General features: G+C 41.1%; 1 long non-coding RNA gene across 1 annotated transcript; it reads left to right on the top strand.

Moving 5' to 3' along the window:
- Positions 1-733: 733 nt before the first annotated feature.
- Positions 734-20,001, top strand: LOC118997143 (uncharacterized). The gene is made up of 3 exons (XR_005068621.1): positions 734-805; positions 12,894-12,899; positions 19,991-20,001. It is a non-coding gene; the product is annotated as an uncharacterized LOC118997143 (long non-coding RNA).
- Positions 20,002-20,633: the final 632 nt, after the last annotated feature.

The following is a 20,633-nucleotide window of genomic DNA, read 5'->3' as shown; positions in this document are numbered from 1 at the left end:
ATATTTAATCAATAAATTTGTTTGTATCTCAGTAGAACTTTAAAGCATATTCTGCCTCAGCATCGCCTGTCCATGGTGTTCCAGATTATTAATGATATGTGCGCTAATAAAAATTGAATTTTATATTTGTAATTTATAAACCCATAAATCCTGTGTATAATTAATTAAATTACACAGTTTGAGAACTGCTGTGGCTATTTTTAAGTCAATTGTTATTTTGTGCTAAGTAGTGTATTAAATAGTTAAAAAGCCAAAGAGTAGTACAGGTGTACCTTGGACCGCTTCGGACCACTGTAGTAAAGTGAATATCACAGTAAATAGTCACATGAATTTTTTTGTTTCCCAGTGCATAAAAAGTTATGTTTACATGATGCTGTAGTGTGCAATAGCATCACATCTAAAAAAATGTGCATACCTTAACTAAAACATACTTCATTGCTAAAATATGCTAACCATCAGCTGAGCATGTTATTTTTTTGCTGGTGGAGCTTTCTTGCCTCGATGTTGATGGCCGCTGACTGATCAGGATGGTGGTTGCTATGAATGTCAAGGTGGCTGTCTTTTACAATAAGGCCACAATGAAGTTTGCTGCATTAATTGACTTTTCCTTTCATGAACGATTCCTCTGTTTGATGCTGTTTGATACATACATACAACGCTGTTTGATAGCGTTATGCCCACAGAACTTCTTTCAAAATTGGAGTCAAGCCTTTCAAACTCTCCTGCTGCTCTTTCAATTAAGTGTATGTAATATTCTAAATCCTTTGTTTTCATTTCAACAATCTTTACAGCATCTTCACCAGAAGTAGGTCCCATCTACTTTCTTTGCTCATGTAAACATGCAGTGCCTCATTGGTTAAAGCTTTGTCATGTAATTGCAGCAACTCAGTCACATCTTCTAGCTCCACTTCTAATTCTAGTTCTTTTGCTATTTCCACCACACCTGCGGTTACTTCCTCTACTGAGGTCTAGAATCCTCAACGTCACCCATGAGGGTTGGACACAACTTCTTCCAAACTCCTGTTAATGTTGGTAAGTTGACCTCTTCCCATGAATCATGAATATTCTTAATGGCATCTAGAATGGTGAATCCTTTCCAGAGGTTTTTCAATTTACTTTCCCCATATCCATCAGAGTAATTACTATCTATGGCAGCTATAAAAGTTTGAAATAATTTTCTTAACTAATAATACTTGAAATTTGAAATTATTCTTTGATCTATGGGCTGCAGAATAGATGTGGTATTGGTAGGCATGAAGACAACACTAATCTCCATCAGAGCTCTTGTGTGACCAGGTGCATTGTCATGAACAGTACTATTTTGAAAAGAATATTTTTTTTCTGAGCATTAAAATATTTGTAAGCCATGTTCTAAACAGATGTACTGTTATCCAGGCTTTGTTGTTCTGTTTATAGAGCACAAGCCAGTAGATTTAGCATAATTCTTAAGGGACCCAGGATTTTTGGAAGGGTAAATGAGCATTGGCTTCAATTTAAAATCACCAACTGCATTAGCCCCTACTGAGAGAGTCAGCCTGTACTTTGAAGCTTTGAAGCAAGGAATTGACATCTTTCTAACCCTAAACATTCTAGGTAGCATCTTCTTCCAATATAAGGCTATTTACTCTGCATTCAGTATCTGTTAAAGTGAAGCTGCCTTTGACTATTAATCTTAGCTAGGTCTCCTGGATAGCTTGCTGAAGCTTCTGCATAAGCACTTGCTGCTTCACGTTGTACTTTTATGTTATAGAGATGGTTTCTTTCCTTCAACCTCATGGACCAACCTCTGCTAGCTTCAAACTTTTCTTATACAGCTTCCTCCTATTTCTCAGCCTTCCTAGAATTGAAGAGAAACAGGGCCTTGCTCTGAAGTAGGCTTCGGCTTACCAGAATGTTCTGGCTGGTTTGATTTTCTCTCCTGACCACTAAAACTTTCTATATACCGGCAGTAGGCTGTGCCGTTTTCATATGTTCACTGAAGTAGCACATTTGATTTCCTTCAGGAATTTTTCCTTTGCATTCACAACTTGGCTAACAGTTTGGCACAAGAAATACAGCTTTTGAATTTTCTGGGCTTTTGACACGCCTTCCTTGCTAAGCTTAATTATGTCCAGCTTTTGATTTAAAGTAAGAGATGTGGGCTCTTCCTTTCGCTTGAACACTTAAAGACCATTGTAGAGTTATCAACTGACTTAATTTCAATATTGTTGTGTCTCAGGGAATAAGGAGGCCGGAGGAGAGGGAGAGAGATTGGGAGAATGACTAGGCAGTGGAGCAGTCAGAACACTTGACTTTTATAAATTAAGTTCATTGTTTTGTGTTGAGTTTGTAGTGCCCTAAAATAGTTACAAAGTAACATCAAAGATCACTGATCAAAGATCAGCATAAAAATCTGAAGTATTACGAGAATTACCAAGATGTGATGCAGAGACATGATGTGAGCATACACGGTGGGAAAAATGGCTCTAAGTGATTTAGTAAATGTGTGGATGCCACACACCTTCAATTTGTGAAAAATGCAGTATCTGTGAAGTACGATAAAGTGAAGCACAATCAAATGAGATATGTCTGTATTAAATAATTTTTCTAAAATATTTCTATGTGCCTTAGACTAGTGTTAGTACCTGTCACCTAGTAACCGCAGTGTGTCATTTCTCAGTATGAAAAGACACAGAAAATTGCAATTCTCTGCCCTTTTTTCCCATTCCTGTGGCAATAACTTTAAACCCTGTTAGCTCTATTTTTATAATATTTACCTTCATATTTCTTAATCATGTACTTCTATGTCTGTTTCTTGATTTTTAGAATTTAATTAATTTTTGAAGTTTATTTAACTTTATTTTGTAATTGAATTTTTAAATTTAATTATATATTGAAGTCCACTTACTGCAGAAACAGATTTACTCCTCTTAATATCTGTCCCCCTTGCCAAAAGGCAAATGCCTCTTCACACCTCATTTCTTTCCCTTTTATAATATACTTTTATTAACTTTTAAATTAATCTAATATTCAGTTTATTTTGAGTTTGTATATATTGTTCACAGCCAAGCTTTGTAGTGAACTGTGATTACAATTTTTTTCTCCTTGTGTTTTCTTTCTGCATTCATTATATCTTACAGCAATTTTAGATTCTCAGCAAAATTGATAGGAAGGTACGGAGAGTTTCCATATACCTCCCATCTGCCCCCACACGCAGCTCCCCTACTGTTAACATCCCACACCCAAGTGGTACCCTGGTTACAATAGATGGACCTGCACTGACACATCACACTAACCAAGGTCCATAGTTTACATTAGGGTTCACCCTTGGAGTTGTACATTCTATAGGTCTGAACGAATGTATAAGATGTGTATTTATCATTATGGTATTATACAGAGTATTTTCACTGCCTAAAAAATTCTCCTTACTCGGGCTGTTCATACCTCCTTCTCCTCAAACCCTGGTAATCACTAATCCTTTGACTGCCTCTATAGTTCTGCCTTTTCCAAAATGTCATGTAGTTGGAATCATATAGTATGTAGCATTTCCAGATTGTCTACTTTCACTTAGTAACGTGATTTTAAGTGTTCTCATGCTGTTTTATGGCTTGATAGCTCATTTTTTGTCATTGAATAATATTCTAATGTTGAGTGTACCACAGGTTATTAATTCATTCACCTATTGAAAAACATCTGGGTTGCTTCCAAGTTTGGGCATTATAAATGAAAGTTGCTATTAATGTCATATGAAAGTTTTTGTGTGGTCTCTTTGGTCTTTTTCCTGCTCATTATTATTATTATTTTGTTTAAATTTTATTCTAAACTTTCCCAAGGAGCTACAAAATCTCTCTCAATAGAGTCTAACAGTCCGTTAATCTATCAGTGCAATTTAGTTTTCTAGAAAATACACATCTCAGAGACTCCACTGTTCTGCACCATTCCCTCTCGACACTGCCTGCTGCCTCAGTGTCGTACTGGAATTTCATTTCAGAGTCATTCCAGGAATTCTCCTAGTCTCTCCCTTAAACTGAGGGCCCTGTTTCTTGAATCTCAAACTTTCTTGTATACTCCCCTTGTTTTGGTGAACACATTCTTCAGTAGTTTTCTCAGAAAGGGTTCAAGGGGACTTTGTATGTTTGAAAACATTTTAATTCTACCTTCCCACTTCATGAAAGTTAATGTAAGACTAGAATTCTAGGCTAAAGATCACTTTCACTTAGAATTTTAAAGACATTTCTGAACTATCTTCCAGGTTCCAATGTTGTTGGAAAATTTGGTGCCATTGTGATTGCTGATTTATATATTGATTCAAGCATTTATTTATTTACTCATCAAACAGATACCTATGGAACTATTTTCTTCACCTCTTTTTGTGTTAGGTGCTCTTCTACATTATGGGTATCCAGAACAACACAGATAGAAGTTCTGACTTCATTCATAAAGCTTACTTTGTGATCTTTTGTATGTGACCTATTTTTTTCTCTCTAGATGGTACTCCAACCTGGGTGTATATCCTGGTGGTTGGCATTCTAAGAGTCCAGTGGCAGGGGGTCTTAGAGTGTCCCAAATGGTATGTAAACATAGACTTTCACATAATCATCCATGTTTTTACTAGAATACCTCATTTCTCCTTCTTTTATTACTGATTTCTTTAAGTTTGTAGTTTCTCTGATTCAATTTCTGCAGAAAAGATGTGTCCTGTCTCCTGCTGGTGTGCAGGAGGGGAGGCTGGAGAGAAGCTGATGTTTGTCTGTGTTAACTGACCCTCTGATAGCCAGCCCCTTGTTTTCTGAGGTTCCTCATGCTTACCAGTTCCTGTGCCATTTGGAGAGTCTGTGGTTCAAGCCAGCATGTTTCTTACTGGCACTCCCCTCTGTAAGCACGTAGGTTTGAGCTTTCTTTACTTTGTGAAGTCACTTGTGATTCATCCGTTAACTCTTCATCTTCCAAAACATTGTTTAAATCTCTCATTTTCTATTATTCCTCTTTAACTCTTTGCTCTTATGGATTTGCATCTTCATTATTCACTTAAAAATCATTTTAATATGAAGTTAGAAGAAAGCATAGATCTGCAATTACTCTATGAGTAATTTATTCTACTATGTTTAGTGAGAAATTATACCATATCTTTCCAAAACTTTAAACTAAATGAATAGGCATTTTTAAAAATAAGCATATATACAGTTTATTTATTTAAAATATATTTTATTGATTATGCTGTTAAAGTTGTCCCATTTTTTTCTCCCCTTTATTCCCCTCCATTTTGCATGCCTCCTCCCACCAGCATTCCTGCCCCACCATAGTTCATGTCCATGGGTTATGTATATGAGTTCTTTGGTTTTCCATTTCCTATACTACTCTTAACCTTCCCTAGTCTATTTTGTATCTACTATTTATGCTTCTTATTCCCTGTGCCTTTCCCCCCATTCTCTCCTCTCCCCCTCCCCACTGATAACCCTCCACATGATCTCTATTTCTGGGATTCTGCTCCTTTTTTAGTTGTTTGCTTAGTCTATTTTTGTTTTTTTAGGTTCAGTTGTTGATAGTTGAAGTTTATTGTCACTTTACTGTTTATAGTTTTTATCATCTTCTTTTTCTTAGATAAGTCCCTTTAACATTTAATATAATAAGGGCTTGATGATAATGAACTCCTTTAACTTGACCTTTTCTGGGGAAGCACTTTATCTGCCCTCGTATTCTAAATGATAGCTTTGCTGGATAGAGCAATCTTGGATGTAGATCCTTGCCTTTCATGACTTGGAATACTTCTTTCCAGCCCCTTCTTGCCTTTCAGGTTTCTTTTCAGAAATCAGTTGATAGTCTTGTGAGAACTCATTTGTAGATAACTGTCTCCTTTTCTCTTGCTGCTTTTAAGATTCTTTCCTTATCTTTAACATTGGGTAATGTAATTATTATGTGCCTTGCTGTGTGCTTCCTTTGGTCCAACTTCTATGGAACTCTCTGAGCTTCCTGGACTTCTTAGAAATCTATTTCCCTTGCCAGATTAAGGAAGTTCTCCTTCATTATTTTTTTCAAATAGTTTTCAACTTCTTCTCTTCCTCTTCTCTTTCTGGCACCCCTATGATTTGGATGCTGGAATGTTTAAAGTCATCCTGGAAGTTCCTAAGCCTCTCCTCATTTTTTAAAATTCTTGTTTCTTCATTCTGTACTGGTTATGTTAAATATTTATTTCTTCCTTCTGGTCCAAATTGTTGATTTGAGTCCCACTTTCCCTCCCTTCACTCTTGGTTCCCTGTATATTTTTTCTTTATCTCACTTTTCATAGCCTTCACTTCTTCCTCTATTTTGCAACCATACTCAACCATTTCTGTGAGCTCCCTGATTAGCAGTGTTTTTTTTTTTTAAAGATTTTATTTATTTATTTACCTTTAGAGGGGAAGGAGAGGGAAAGAAACATCAATGTATGGTTGCCTTTTGTGCGGCCCCTGCTGGGAGTTGGCCTGCAGGGAACCGGCCTGCAACCCAGGCATGTGCCCTGACTGGGAATCGAACCGCGATCCTCTAGTTCGCAGGCCCGTGCTCAGTCCACTGAGCTACACCAGCCAGGGCTGATTAGCAGTGTTTTGAACTCTGCATCTGATAAGTTGTCTATCTTTTCATTGCTTAGTTCTATTTTTGGAGCTTTGATCTGTCTTTCATTAGGGCCATATATATATATTTTGTCTCAGCATGCCTGTAGACACACAGAGTAGAGTGGAGACTGTAAGGGGTGGAGACTTAGGTGTTCACCAGGATGGGGTAACCCTGCTTTGTGGTACTGTATGTGAGGGAGGGGTCTGAGAGGGAATAATGCTGCTTGCTTGGCTCTCTGCCAGCTTTCAGTCACTTCCCCTACTCCCCACAGGCAAACTGGGCCCTTCTGGTGCTGGATCCTAGCTGGATGGGTTTGTGTACATTCTAGGACCCTGTGGATCTCTCCAAGGAACACTCCTGTGAGGCTAGGAGTTTCTCCCATTGTTGCCACCCCCACAGGTTTTTCCAGGTTTTGAGGCTTTATTTCCCCATGCTGGAACCCTGGGTTGTACAGTCAGTCTTGCTCCCCAATTGTTTCTCCTGGTTTATCCACATGCAAATGCGGTACTGTCTAGTCCTTCAGCCGTCGCCTTGCCATGAGTCCTCTCCACCTCGACTGCCTGTCTCTGTGTCCCTTACTGGTCTGGATGAATGTTTCTCCTCTAAGTCCTTGGTTGCTAGACTTCCATACAGTTCAATTTTCTGGCAGTTCTGGTTACTTTTTGTTTTTAAATTTGTTGTTGTTCTTTTTTTGGTTGTGCAAGGAGGCAAAGTATATCTACCTATGTCTCCATCTTGGCCAGAATTCCATATATACAGTTTTATTTCAAAACAGATTATTGGACCATTCCCAGTTTTTAAAAAGTATAACATTTCATATATTAAATGCCAAATTACATGTCTTAAAGTAGCACCCCTCATTTAATGATTACATTTTTCCTGATGGGCATAAGAAAAAGCATATAGCTTTAACTTAAGGCTTACTTTACCCACTCTAAAGATACTGTCCAAAATACAGAGAAATGTGTTTTATGTCAGAACTTGTGCTCAAGGTAGGGCCTTCCCTTTTATTACATTATATGATTTTATATTAATTTTAAAATAGATTTTACACAAAAAATTCAATAATTTATTGTTTAAGGCAACATTCATGTTGTCATACAATAGGGGCTTTTATATCAATTTAACATCAAAGATTAAGACAACATTTTTACTACATTGGTGACTTGGTACTAATAGTGTCTTTTGTTGTCTTGGAAAATGTCAAAAAGGGTACTAGATTCTCTGGTCAAAATTGTCTTTTTATTCTCCTAGATGTCATTTCAAAAAGGATGTTGCCCACACAGGACACACTGGGGACTTTGTGGTTAAAAATAGAACAGCATGTGGAGCAGGGTAAATCCTTTTGTTGTCCCAGGATTCCCTCTCTGTGACATCAGTCAGGGAATGCTCTGAGGACTAGAGCATGGATCAGTTCACTTCCCCACAGGAAACTCTTCGGGAGCCAATTAATGGAGCAGAGTGTGGGGCCCCTTCCAGAGGCTCAGCCTGGGGCAGGGCTGAGCCATGGGGCAGGGCTGAGCCATGGGGCAGGGCTGAGCCATGGGGCAGGGCTGAGCCATGGGGCAGGGCTCAGCCCTGTGTAAGCAGCAAGTGCAGCAGAGAATTCCAATCAGCTGGCCCTCACATGGTCCTTTGAGGATCATATTTGGGGGATCCTTGAGACATTGAGACACCATGGCTCAAACAGTTTTATTTTGTCTTCAGCTTTCATGTAGCTGTTTAGCCGAATATGTTTAGCCAAAAGTTTGGGCATCTCAGAGCTATGACTTGAGATGTGCCCACTTTGCTTTTCTGAGCAAAACAATTTCTTCATTGGCATTATTTTCTCTTTCATGTGCTACTATAAACCACTCTAAAATCACCCTTAAAATTGTATTTTTTTAAAGTTTTGATTATGAAAATCTTATGAATTTATTGTAAAATCTTAGATAATAGCAAAGACTGTAAAAAAAGAAAATGACCTATTATCTTATTATTGAAAGATAATATATTAATTTTGTCATGTGGGTATATTTTCTTTGAGAATACATGTGTGTACACACTTAACATAGGTGGCATTACATATGATTACATACATATATGTATTATATACATATATAAATACAGTTTTCTATATTCCTTGTTCACTTAATTAGGAATTTAAACATTTCTCACAAATTTGTTCTAAATTATTACTATTCTTTTGTCTGAGACTTCCATAACTGACTCACTCTCTTCAATTTCTTTTTCTGTTATTATAATACAGATCTCTATCTTCTCCACTCCACTTCCATACCACTTATCAACATAAGATACATTATATATTTGTTGATGATTGGATAATTGATTGTCTATTTCACCCTATATGTAAGCACCACGGGGGCAGGAGTTGAAGTTCAGTGTTCCCCGCCACCACCCCACCTGGGCTGCACTCAGCCTGCAGAACAGTACCTGCTACATGGGAGATATTCACTAAGTGTTGTGGAATGAATAAATGAATGAATAAATGGACATATTTGTGCCCATACCTTTTTTACTTTATAAGTCCTTTTTTCTAGGGTTAATTTTAGATCAACAAATATTAACAATTTTAAAGCTTCGATATATATTGATATTTTGTCAATTCTGAAAAGATTATGTCAATTTAGACTCCTAATACTATACAGAAGAATTCTTGATTTTCATCATACCTCTTCATACATTAGTATGTTTTAATTTTTTTCGTTTGATGGGTGAAAATGGTATTTCTTTGTTTTCATTTAAATTTCTTTGATTATTAGTCATTGAAATGTAAAGCTATACCTTAGTGCTTTGACCTTACAAATAAGTTAATGTTGCTCTGTGACTTTTTTTGCCATTGGTGTTTTCACAATCATTAAAGCAAGGTTTTCCATGTGTGTGTGTGTGTTCATCCTGCCTCTCTCACTCACTGTTGCTCCACCCACTTCTGCATTGCTGCCTTCCTGGTGTTCAGAGGTGTCTTACTCTCTGTCCTTGGTACCCTCACACTTNTTGAAATGTAAAGCTATACCTTAGTGCTTTGACCTTACAAATAAGTTAATGTTGCTCTGTGACTTTTTTTGCCATTGGTGTTTTCACAATCATTAAAGCAAGGTTTTCCATGTGTGTGTGTGTGTGTGCATTCAAGTTGTAGAAAAAAAGGTAAAAGTTACAATTTGTTTTTCCAGGTGTGGGTTGTTTGTGAGTTTCTTCTGTCAAAAGAAGAAGCTAGAAAGTTATGTGACCTGTCTGTAGTCTCAGACACCAGTTCTCTGGGGCCTTAAGTGGGCTTGAAATGGACACCAATTTGGTGTCGATTCTTTGACAAGCAGAAAAGTGCAACTTCATCAACGTTGAGCTCATAATACAAAATGGTAGTTGTTGGCTATATTTTTTCCGGGTAGCATTTTTTTTAGTATAAAAGTCAGAACGTGACAATAATAATAAGCCTTAAATGCAAGTGTTTTGAAGCTTAAATTCATATGCATTATGTCACAGAGCATTGCCCAGCGGAAAAAGTCTATCCGCACCTGCCTGGCTGGATGGCTGTAATTGCCTCTGAACCGACTACAGCCCTTCTAGAGTGAATGATCAGATTCTCAAAACAATGAGCTGAGCAGTCCTTTAAAATGTAAATCCCATCACGTCACTGTCTTAGCAACTCCCTCTCCCTCACAGAGAAAAAGCAGAAGTCCTTTCAGTGGCTTTGAGTCATGATAAAATCCAGCCTCACTGCTACGGTGACTTCATCTCTTTCAAGTTTCCTTCTAGCTAGCTGTGCCCCAGCCACACAGAACACTTAGCTGTTTCTAGAACATGCTGTGCTCTAGTGCCTTTTCTCAGGTGGCGTCCTCCACCTGAACGACTGCTCCCTGACCCTTGCTCCCTAACATCGACCTAACCTGCTCCTTCCCCCCATTTAGGCCTTTTCCCAAGTTGGCAGCTCATTGAGGTGTACCTCTTGACTCGATGACCCTGCAGCCCCCACTTCCTAATCCCACTCCAGTTACCCGTTCCCTGCCTTATTCTTCTCTGCGCCACTTCCCACGGTACAACCTAAGGTAGTTTTGTTTCAGTCATTTTGTCTGTCTCATCTTGCTAGGAAGTAAGCTCCACGTGCAGCAGGCTCTCTGCCTGCTGCATCTATGGCTGCCTGGAATGATTCTGGGTACAGCTCAGAACCTGGAAAATATTTTTTGAGTGAAGTTATGCCTTACAAGTACAGAAAAAGGGCACAGAGTTGAAAGGATTTGCCTGACCGCACAGGTAGCAGGTGTAAGATTTGGGACGTGGGCCAGGACTCCTTCTTCTAGGGTTGTTTTCAGGACAGAAAGGGCCTCAACACTGGTTTTCTGGATTTCTCCCCTGTTTTTACAGTGGGCCCTTCTGTTATTCCAGTCTGTGCTTTCTGCATTGTAGCAGGATAGCTTATATATTTCCAAAATCCAAACAATCTAAACTGGGATCCCACCCATCCGCCTATTGAACCAAACTCTTATTGTTCCCTAAAATGTCACTTTCAAAACAGTGTGTGATTATTCTGGTCACACCTTAGAGTGATGTGCTTAAAATACCTCTAAAACTGCACTGTGGAGAAATCCCTTTTGTGTAAAGGTTACAAATATGCTTCAGCATACATACCCCAACTTTCTTTTCCTTTATCCTCCATACCAAGAGGGAATCTACTGACCTTCAGAAGAGGAACCACAAAGATCTCCTCTAATTTACGTGTCATTCTGTTAAAGTCACATGTCTTCCCTGGAATGGACTCAGGAGGCCACTCAGACTGATGGTATGCCGAGAGCCCCGGGCTTCCCCAGAGGAAGGTGGCGCAGTGAGGGGGACCAGGGGAACCCCTCAGTGTCCCTCTCTCCTTTAGTCAGAGATGCATCTTTGTCATCAGGTTGACAGATGAAATGTTTGCATTAAATCTTATTAGTAAAAAACAAGGGTTTCATAGCAAAAAAGTCTGAGATGCGTTTGTTCTGTCACGTTACAGCTGAGGCCCCAAGAGGCTGCTCACCCAGGTTTCTCTAACTCTAAGCCCCAGGCTTCCTGCACTAACTCGTGGTTTTATGGACATTAGCAAAGATTTCAGGCCGAGGTGCTCATTAGAAATGAAAATTTCTGGGCCCCACCTCAGATCTATGGCATCAGAATCTCTGGGCTAGGTCCCAGAAGACAGTATCTCTAAATGATCTGTGCTGTGCTTCACCCACCCTTTTACGTCCTGGTGCTTTCTTCCAGTGAGTACTGCCCTCATCAGACTCACAGGCCGCTCCCTTGTTATTAGGACCTCAGGATCCTGCCTGCCTCAGGATCCTTCCCTGACCAGGACTAGACCATCTTTTCCTCCCTGTTCCTGTCCTCCTCCCCTACTTCTCCTCTCCTTTGGCAATTTTATATTACTCAGCAGGGGATACATACACTGTTGTAGGTGTGGCCCAGGCATCTGTATACTGTCTTACCAAGGCACGTTTTTGGGTCCTTCTGTGGTTTTTGTCCAGCAGTCAGGAGCATCCAGAAACCTATCAATCAGACTTCAGGGGTTTCTGATTGCAGGTCTTCTCAGCAGTCCGCGTGGGTGCACTAGAGGCAGCAATGCAACAAGGGGCCTCTCATTTGTATAAACTTGGAGCTGCCAAGTGGCAGGTCATTTGAGAGTATTGTGAAGACAGCAGAGCTTTAAGGACTCAAGGGGCCTCACAGAACAATGAGCGCCAACCAAGCGTCTGCTTTGGATGCTTCCAGGAGTAGAACATCTTTAGCAATAAGCAACAGAGCAAGTACCAACCGGGTTTACATTTCTCACTGAGCAAGGAATCCTTAGGTAGCTGTCCAGACTGGTGCAGCGGCTCCCCAGAGTTGCCAGAATCCCCACTTCCTTCATCCCTCATCTCCACCAACCTCCTCATTTTCACATCTCAAATAGTGGCTGCCCCCTGGACCGTCTGCATTGCAGTTGGGAGTAAGAGGCTGAGGGCAAAAGGCTCTTTCTTAATGAGGATTTGCTTTTGTTGCTGGAAAGGAAATCCCTACCTAAAGATTTCTGCTGAAATCTATTGGGCTGTAATTGTCACATGTCCAACTGGGCTCCAAGGATGTCTAGAAAGATAAATGCTCTGGCTTTCTTGCCTGTGCATTAGAGGAAAACCAAGGAAAGGGCCTTGAGACTGTTGATCCACTGTCTGACGCAAGGTAGAGCCCCTGGTCACATGGAGCAAGTATTTTGCGTAACTCTATTAGGAAGAATATAGCCACCTGGACAGGTGAGGTACCTGCAGAGCAAAGGATAAGATGCTTGATAAAGACTCAAACTGTAAAAATGTGAAACCTAGATGGACGTGGAAGAAGTGCACAGGAGTATGCGGGGTGTCAGTAGTGGGATTAGTGGTGGTAGCGGTATATCTCTAAAAGGAAAAACCAGCAGCGTAAATGCAGAAGAGGTCATAAGTTGCAAGGGCAATAGATGTATTCTAAAATACGACTTTATATATAAAGAGATATCTGCAAGTACTAGCTGTAAGTCAACAGCAGAGCTCTCTGTGCTAATAACATACCGCCTACTGGAGTAACCGTGACTCCCCCAGCACAGCAGAGGTGCTGGGAGTGGCAATGCAACTCGGGCCACAAAAGCCACATAAGGTGTTTATGCTCAGATCAGTTCATGGCCCAAGTTCTGGCAGTCTGACTTTGGCCCCGGCCGCTCTCTGATTCTCAGGGCTGCAATCATCAGCAACATAGCGGACGACACTTTGTCCATGTGTTGCTTGCTTCCTCAGAGCTGACCATTCCTTTCTCCTCTGAGTGGTTTCCTTCCTCATCTCCCACGGTGCCAGCGCTGTGGCGATCCTGCCTCTCTNAGATGTATTCTAAAATACGACTTTATATATAAAGAGATATCTGCAAGTACTAGCTGTAAGTCAACAGCAGAGCTCTCTGTGCTAATAACATACCGCCTACTGGAGTAACCGTGACTCCCCCAGCACAGCAGAGGTGCTGGGAGTGGCAATGCAACTCGGGCCACAAAAGCCACATAAGGTGTTTATGCTCAGATCAGTTCACCGCCCAAGTTCTGGCAGTCTGACTTTGGCCCCGGCCGCTCTCTGACTCTCAGGGCTGCAATCATCAGCGACACAGCGGACGACACTTTGTCCATGTGTTGCTTGCTTCCTCAGATCTGACCACTCCTTTCTCCTCTGAGTGGTTTCCTTCCTCATCTCCCACGGTGCCAGCGCTGTGGCGATCCTGCCTCTCTCACTCACTGTTGCCCCACCCCCTTCTGCACTGCTGCCTTCCTGGTGTTCAGAGGTGTCTTACTCTCTGTCCTTGGTACCCTCACACTTGCTGTTCTTTCTGCCTCTTGTCCTCATGACTGATTTCTCAGTCTTCCTTCCCTGCGGATCTACCTCAGCTGGCTTCTCCCTTCCCAATGGCCTTTCCTCCCTCTTTCTAACCCCCCACCCCTGTGTTTCTCTGGCTCATTATGGCACTCGAGTAAATTGACTTTTTATTTGCCCATCTCCTGGGGAGACTGAAATCCATGCACAGCAGTGGCTGCCCATCATTTTTGTATCTCTAGCATTTACTGAATGTCACATCACAAATGAGTATGAATCTTCGTTGAATGAATGAGTGAATGAATGAAAGCTGGTTAGAATTTATAATGCACTCCAGCTGTACAGAGAGAAACCATCACCGAGTCGGGAACAAGGTGTGGGGGGGGCGGGGCAGGAGTGACGGCAGCTCGCACCCCGCCACAGTGAGACAGGCCCAGCTGGACCCTTCGCACGTATTGTTTCCTTTATTCTCACATCAGCCTGTGGAATACATGCTAGAGCATTTGTGTTAAAGAAATAGACATTCAGAGAGATCTAGTCACTGGACTAGTAAGTGAAGAGAACTTGAAAGAGTAATGCTAAAGTTAATAGAGCTTAAAATGAAGTCAAAACAATACCATGAAATACTTTGGTAATAAGCAAAGTGATCTTGCTTCTCTCTCTCTCTCTCTCTTTTTTTTATGAGAGAAAGCTGTTTTACAGGCACAAAGAAAGTCCTCCTACTGATCCCCTTTCTCCTTGGCCTACCTTCAGACTGACCTCCTACAAGTGTCTGGCTTTGTCTCCATGGGGGCAGCAGTAGGAAGGGCCCCCCACACACGTACAGCCTCACCTCTGATTTGTAGGCAACATCATAAAATAGGTCACCCAGAGCCTTCCTTGCTCACTGTGAGCACCCCATACTCCTTGGGCCACCCATCACCTTGGTGTGTTACTCTTTCCCACTTGCCTTCCAGGTTCCGCATTAAAGCACCTCACCTTCTCCCGATTTCTCACTGCTGTACTCATATTTTGTGCCCCATGTTCTCCACTATCAACATTTCCTTTCCCATATAATACCATCTGTCTCTTGGCAAATAGTATCATATGTCTATTTCCACCGAGGTGTGTCTGCAGGATTCCAGCTCAGTGTTGGGGTCCTTGCCAGCTGTATTACAGCTCATCAGGAGTCCCTTCAGGATCCTGTTCCTCCCTGGGCAGCAGTGAATCTGAAATCATAGAGTTTCAAATGGGGTGGGAACTATTAGAACACACAGACCATTGCAAGAGCCTCTTAATCTTATTAGACTGTGTGTTCTGAATGCTCTCTTGTAGAGGGCACATTGCCTGTCATATAAGAGGCATGCATAAGCATTTGTGGAAATGAAAACCATATGAATGATGGGACTGATTCTTTTGATAAATAATATGGAAGATGGAGCTTCTGAAGTCAAACTTCTTTGGGAACTGAATTCTGAGTATTAGCAGAGATTTTGGGGGAGGAATGACTTCCTCCCTACTATCTTGCATCAGTGTGCTCTCTCATGCCTCAGGGTACCACTGTGATGGGCTCTCACAAGTCACCTCTTGGTGAGATTCCAGGGTTTTCTTCTTTCTTTTTCAAGCAATATTGATTTGGTAATAGCTTCTTGAGCACTCGAATTAAGAAGCAGAAAGATAAAGTGCTAGTCAGGGTTGTCTTCTTTTCATGAGTAAGTGGATTTCCATGAGACCAAGACACCAACTATTTCCAAAGGCAAAACAGAATTTTGTTGGACTAAGGGATAAAGGAGTGGGGGGTTAGAAAGAGGGGGGAATAAAGGGATAAAAGATAAAGGAATATAAAATGCCCAGGCATTGCCTGAAAAGAGTGACCTGACTCTGGTTTTCAGTATCATCTCCTTTGGAAACCCATTGGCACTCTGTGCATGGAGAAGAGGCCCATGTACAAATAGGACCTCATGTGAATGCAGATTCAGCTGCTGTCCTTACATGCTTTTACATGGTCTTCTTGACTTCGGTCTATGTAAAGGAAATCTCATTACCACCTCTAATGATAATACTGCAAAACAAAGCTGCTGATTTTTCCTCTGTGATGTAACCCCATGCTTTGATGGGCCATCCCACTGTAGAACAGGCCTGTTCTGACATCATTTGACTATGTCACATCCTTATCTCTCAACATGGGTCTCAATAGCTCCACATTTGAAGACCTCAGGGGCAGAGCCTTGGCCTAGAGCCAAGTGCCATCTCTGGCCCGGCAGAATCAGCGTCACCAGGGAGCTGGTTAGAAGTACAGATCCTTAGACCTCACCCCAGACTAAGTGAAAGACTCTGGATCGAGGCCCATACCCTCCGTGTGCTTCTGACACGTGCTGACACCTGGGAGCCACCAGCCTAGAGCACCTCCTTTCTAAATGCCAGAAGTAGGAGAGGTGGAGGGTCACTCTACTTTATCAAACCATGACATTCAACACGTCCCTTTTTCTCCTTTAAAAATCGTTTTTGGCCCTGGCCAGGTAGCTCAGTGGGTCAGAGTGTCATCCCAATAGGCCAAGATTGAGGTTTCAGTCCCCAGTCAGGGCACTTTTAAGAATCAAGCAATGAAAGCATAAGTAAGTGGAACAACAAATTGGTGTTTCTTTCTCTCCCTCTCCCTTTCTCTTCTTTCCCCTCTCTCTAAAAATCAATCAGTAAACTAAGAAAAATCTTCTTTTCACATATAGAACTTTCTCTGTATTAATAGGTGAAGTCTTTTGTGTGAGGATCAGTGAATTTGTGGAAGAAATGGGGAACTGTCGGTGTAAGCCATGTCTTTCCCAGGGGAGCTGGGTTAGGCTCATCGCCCCTCAGGCCTCACAGCTGCAGCGCTCTAGGCCTGTTTCTACCCCCAGGCCTTACAGCAGTTTGCCTGAGGGCCCTCTCTGGTTGTCGGGGTCACTTTGCCCTCTCAGAGCATGCCAGAGGTGTGGGGGAATGAATGGCCCTGAGGGAGGCATCAACTTGTGACTGACAAGAGTTGGCTTTAAAAACCACAGCTCTATTACCACATGAGGAAGGGGTATCTCTGAGGCTGGTTCTCCACTGGCTACCAGAACTCTCCAGAAGGTTTTAGCTCCAGTTACCCAGTAGCTGTGGTAGTAACTGGCTTGATAATACACATTTTATTAGCTGCATCTCTTTCTGTATCTATTTTTTAAAATTTTTCAATGAAAGTTGACATTCAATATTATTTTATAAATTAGCTTTAGGTGTACAGCTTGGTGGTAAGACATTTATATAATATACAAAGCGATTCCACCCATATTTTCAGTACCCACCTGGCAATGTACATAGTTATTACAATATTATTGACTCTATTACCTAAGCTGTAGTTTACATCCCCCTATCTGGCAACCATCAGCTTGTTCTCTGTATCTGTTTTAATTTTCTCTTCTTCAGCCCATTGGTAAGGGAGAGATTCGTGCCCTTGGGTTATAGAGATGACCAGACACACAACACCTGACATGGGATAGAAGAGATGGAGAGCGGTCTCCTCGCCACGTATACTCACAGCCTGGCAGGGGAGGACACTGCGTATCACACAGGGCTGCACAGAGGCTGTGCTTGGGAACACTATGGACAAGGAGCAGCTGTCGGGGGCCATTCAAGGTCCCCCCTGAGTTTTCCCTGTATGTCAAGGCACACACACTTAGTTTATGCCTTATTCTGCAGTGTTTCACTCTCCTCCCATCTCACCTGGGCACGCCTCCCAGATAATCTGTTCATAGTGCATTCTTGTCTCCTGGCCTTCTTCTGTGAGAACCTGAACCAAGACAACCATAGGTAGACATTGCTGATGTCCTGCTGGTGGAGCACCAACATACTGCTCAGTAATTCCCTTCATTTTTAAAAAGATTTAATTTATTTATTTTTATAGATAGGGAAAGGTAGGAAGAAAGAAAAGAAACAGCAAAGTGAGAGAGAAAAATTGATCTGTAGCTTCTCACATGCACCCCAACCAGGTATCAGCCCATAACCCAGGCATTTACCCTGACCAGGAATTGAACCGGTGACCTGCTTTGTGGGATGATACTCCACCAAGCGAGCTATGCTGGTCAGGGCAGTGATTTTTTTTAATTTCTGAAAGCCATTTCATTTTATAAAACATTCCTAAGTTATTACTCCAGTTCTAAGTCTTAAATAACTGGTGGTGAAGTAACGTAGTTCTTTAGATCACCACTTATTTATGATAACACTAGTAATGTTATAGATTATGTCTTTCTAAAAGAAAAACCAAAAAATTAATACTTCATACATACAAACTACAAGTAAAAAACTGAGATAATGAAATAACTCTGAATAAATAGAATTAAAAGAATTCTCCTGTCAGACCTGTCAAAATGTTTGTATAATGAAAATCAAATTTTCCTTCTTTTATAATTGACAACAAGGGCCAAATCTTACAATGAATACATTAATAGATGACAGACACACCATTTGGGGGTATAGGAAGACTTGAAATACAGAGTCTGTTACAATGACAAGCAAAAGCAGAACTTGGAAATAATGCTATAAAAGTTGTTAAGGGTGCCCTGGCTGGTGTGGTTCAGTGGATTGAGTGCAGACCTGCAAACCAAAGGGTTGCTGGTTGGATTCCCAGTCAGGGCACACGCCAGGGTTGTGGGCGAGGTCCCCAGTAGGGAGTGAATGAGAGGCAACCACGCCTTGATGTTTCTCTCCCTCTCTTTTTCTTTCCTTTCCCCTCTCCCTAAAAATAAATAAATTAAATCTTTTTAAAAAGTTGTTAAGGGTAAGATATCAGGGTAAAGCCTGAGGTGGGGATGATGGGGGATTGTTGCTTCAAAACAAGAAGTTGGGAGGTGTGAGAATGACTATAGCTGGACTAAAGAATCCAATGCAAGTTTGTTATATCTCTCTTGTGGATTTTGGATAATTTTGTAATAACTGGCCAGAGTGGGTGCTCAATTAATGCTCATGATTCTGCATGACTATACTTATGTCTAAAGGACCTGGTAGAATATATATTGTGCCATTCTGAAGATGTAAGATTCTTTTTAAGATTACTGCTTGTGTATTTCATGCTCCATCACAGAGGCCTGAATGCTCCTGAACAAGTGGTCTATTTTGGTATGCGTAGTACAAAGGCTGGGTGGGAGGAAAGTGTCCCTTTCCCGTAAATGTCACTTTGTTCTAGTGGTGCTGTCTGCTATTATATTTCTCAGCAGAAGAGAAAGTAAGAGTATTTAGAGAACAATGCATGTAACAACCAAAAAGAGACCAGAAAATGTAGAGAAAACCTTGATGTGTTGAGAAAATTATTCCTTCATTTAAAAAGTATATTTAGAGCATCTGCCATGTATCACACACTGCACTAGGCATGTAGGGAAGCACACAGCCATGGGGTCTCTGTCCTCGTGGGGCTGACAGTCCGGTTGGGGGAGGGAGACATTATTAAGCACAGAACTACTGCAATTTACAGTTATATGAAGGGGAAGAAAATAGGGTGCTAAGAAAACTCATGACAAGCCCTGGGGTTGGTGGGGGGGTCCACCCCAGAGGACTGAGGAAGGTCCCCTGAGAAGATGAGTACATTGGGAAAACAGAAATGAGCAGTTGTACAGACAGTTGATTTCACAGGCTTCTGCTGTACTTGTTTTATGTGGTTGGAATTTGTGGGATGGCTGCTGCTTCTGGTGTAGTTTCAATATTTCTATCTAATTACTTGCTAATTTGGCTGCATGCTATATCAGGCACATATTGGTTACCAAGCGCTCTCCGAGTCTTGTTGTCTCCGGCACTGCCAAATGAATGGCAACAGTATACTATTAAGAATTGCTCCCATGTACATTTATTTCCCGTTGTGTTGAAAGGGAATTTTATCATTTTCCAGTTGGCTCTATTCAAAGTGAAATTACCATGGTCCATCATCCTGTCTAGCCCATATTGTTAAACAACTTCTATATTTTCCATCATTTCCTTTTCTGTCTCTTAGCATGCTTAATGTTGATAGATTTTTTTGGAATATTTTAGCTAAACTCAGTGGACTTTAAATGGGGTGGAATCTATCAAACCCAGGCATTTCAGATCATTTTTAAGTACTTTTGACTATAAAGACATAGACACAGCACTGTCATTAAAGTAGGAAAAGATATATTGTTTTCCCTAGGAGTCAGTCAAATCGTTTTCCTACAGTCCATTTCACTATGTAGAATGTTTATTACCCGATTAATCAACGTGTCTCGAGTCATAACAACGTCAATGCATTTTCCTTGCTCAGTCCTGGGACGGCACGAGGGAGGGACAGAATTATTTAAGGTTCCACTGGCTGTGGAGTCGTGCATTATCCACTGCTAATGGTGAAAGTAGCTGCTGGCTACCATTTTGGAAAGAGAAAATCAGCACTGTGGGAAGACAGAGTACATGAATTTTGTATTTTTGATTCATAGTAATTGACTCTGACTGGTTAAATTCGGTGCCAGAAAACAATTCTTCTTGTGGGGAGCTGATTTCCAGAAAACTTAGAGCATAAGTTCAATATACTGGAGATTAAAAATTATATTTCATAGAAGTTTTAGAGTAGTTGATGCTTTCAAATGTGCGCTTTCTCCCAAAGTTTTTTTCTTGTTTTTAAATTTGTTTTGCTGGAGGTGGGTGGAGGTGGAAGAGGGTATAGGAGGGATAAATAGTATTGGAAAAAAAGTTGTTTTGTTTTTAGATACTAAGTTTCTCTTCTGGTGGCATGATTTAAGACTGTTT

The sequence above is a fragment of the Sturnira hondurensis genome, unplaced genomic scaffold (assembly GCF_014824575.4).
Source record: "Sturnira hondurensis isolate 20B ecotype Veracruz unplaced genomic scaffold, ASM1482457v3 Scaffold0012488, whole genome shotgun sequence".
Classification (NCBI taxonomy): domain Eukaryota; kingdom Metazoa; phylum Chordata; class Mammalia; order Chiroptera; family Phyllostomidae; genus Sturnira; species Sturnira hondurensis.
This window is presented reverse-complemented; position numbering and strand designations above follow the sequence as displayed.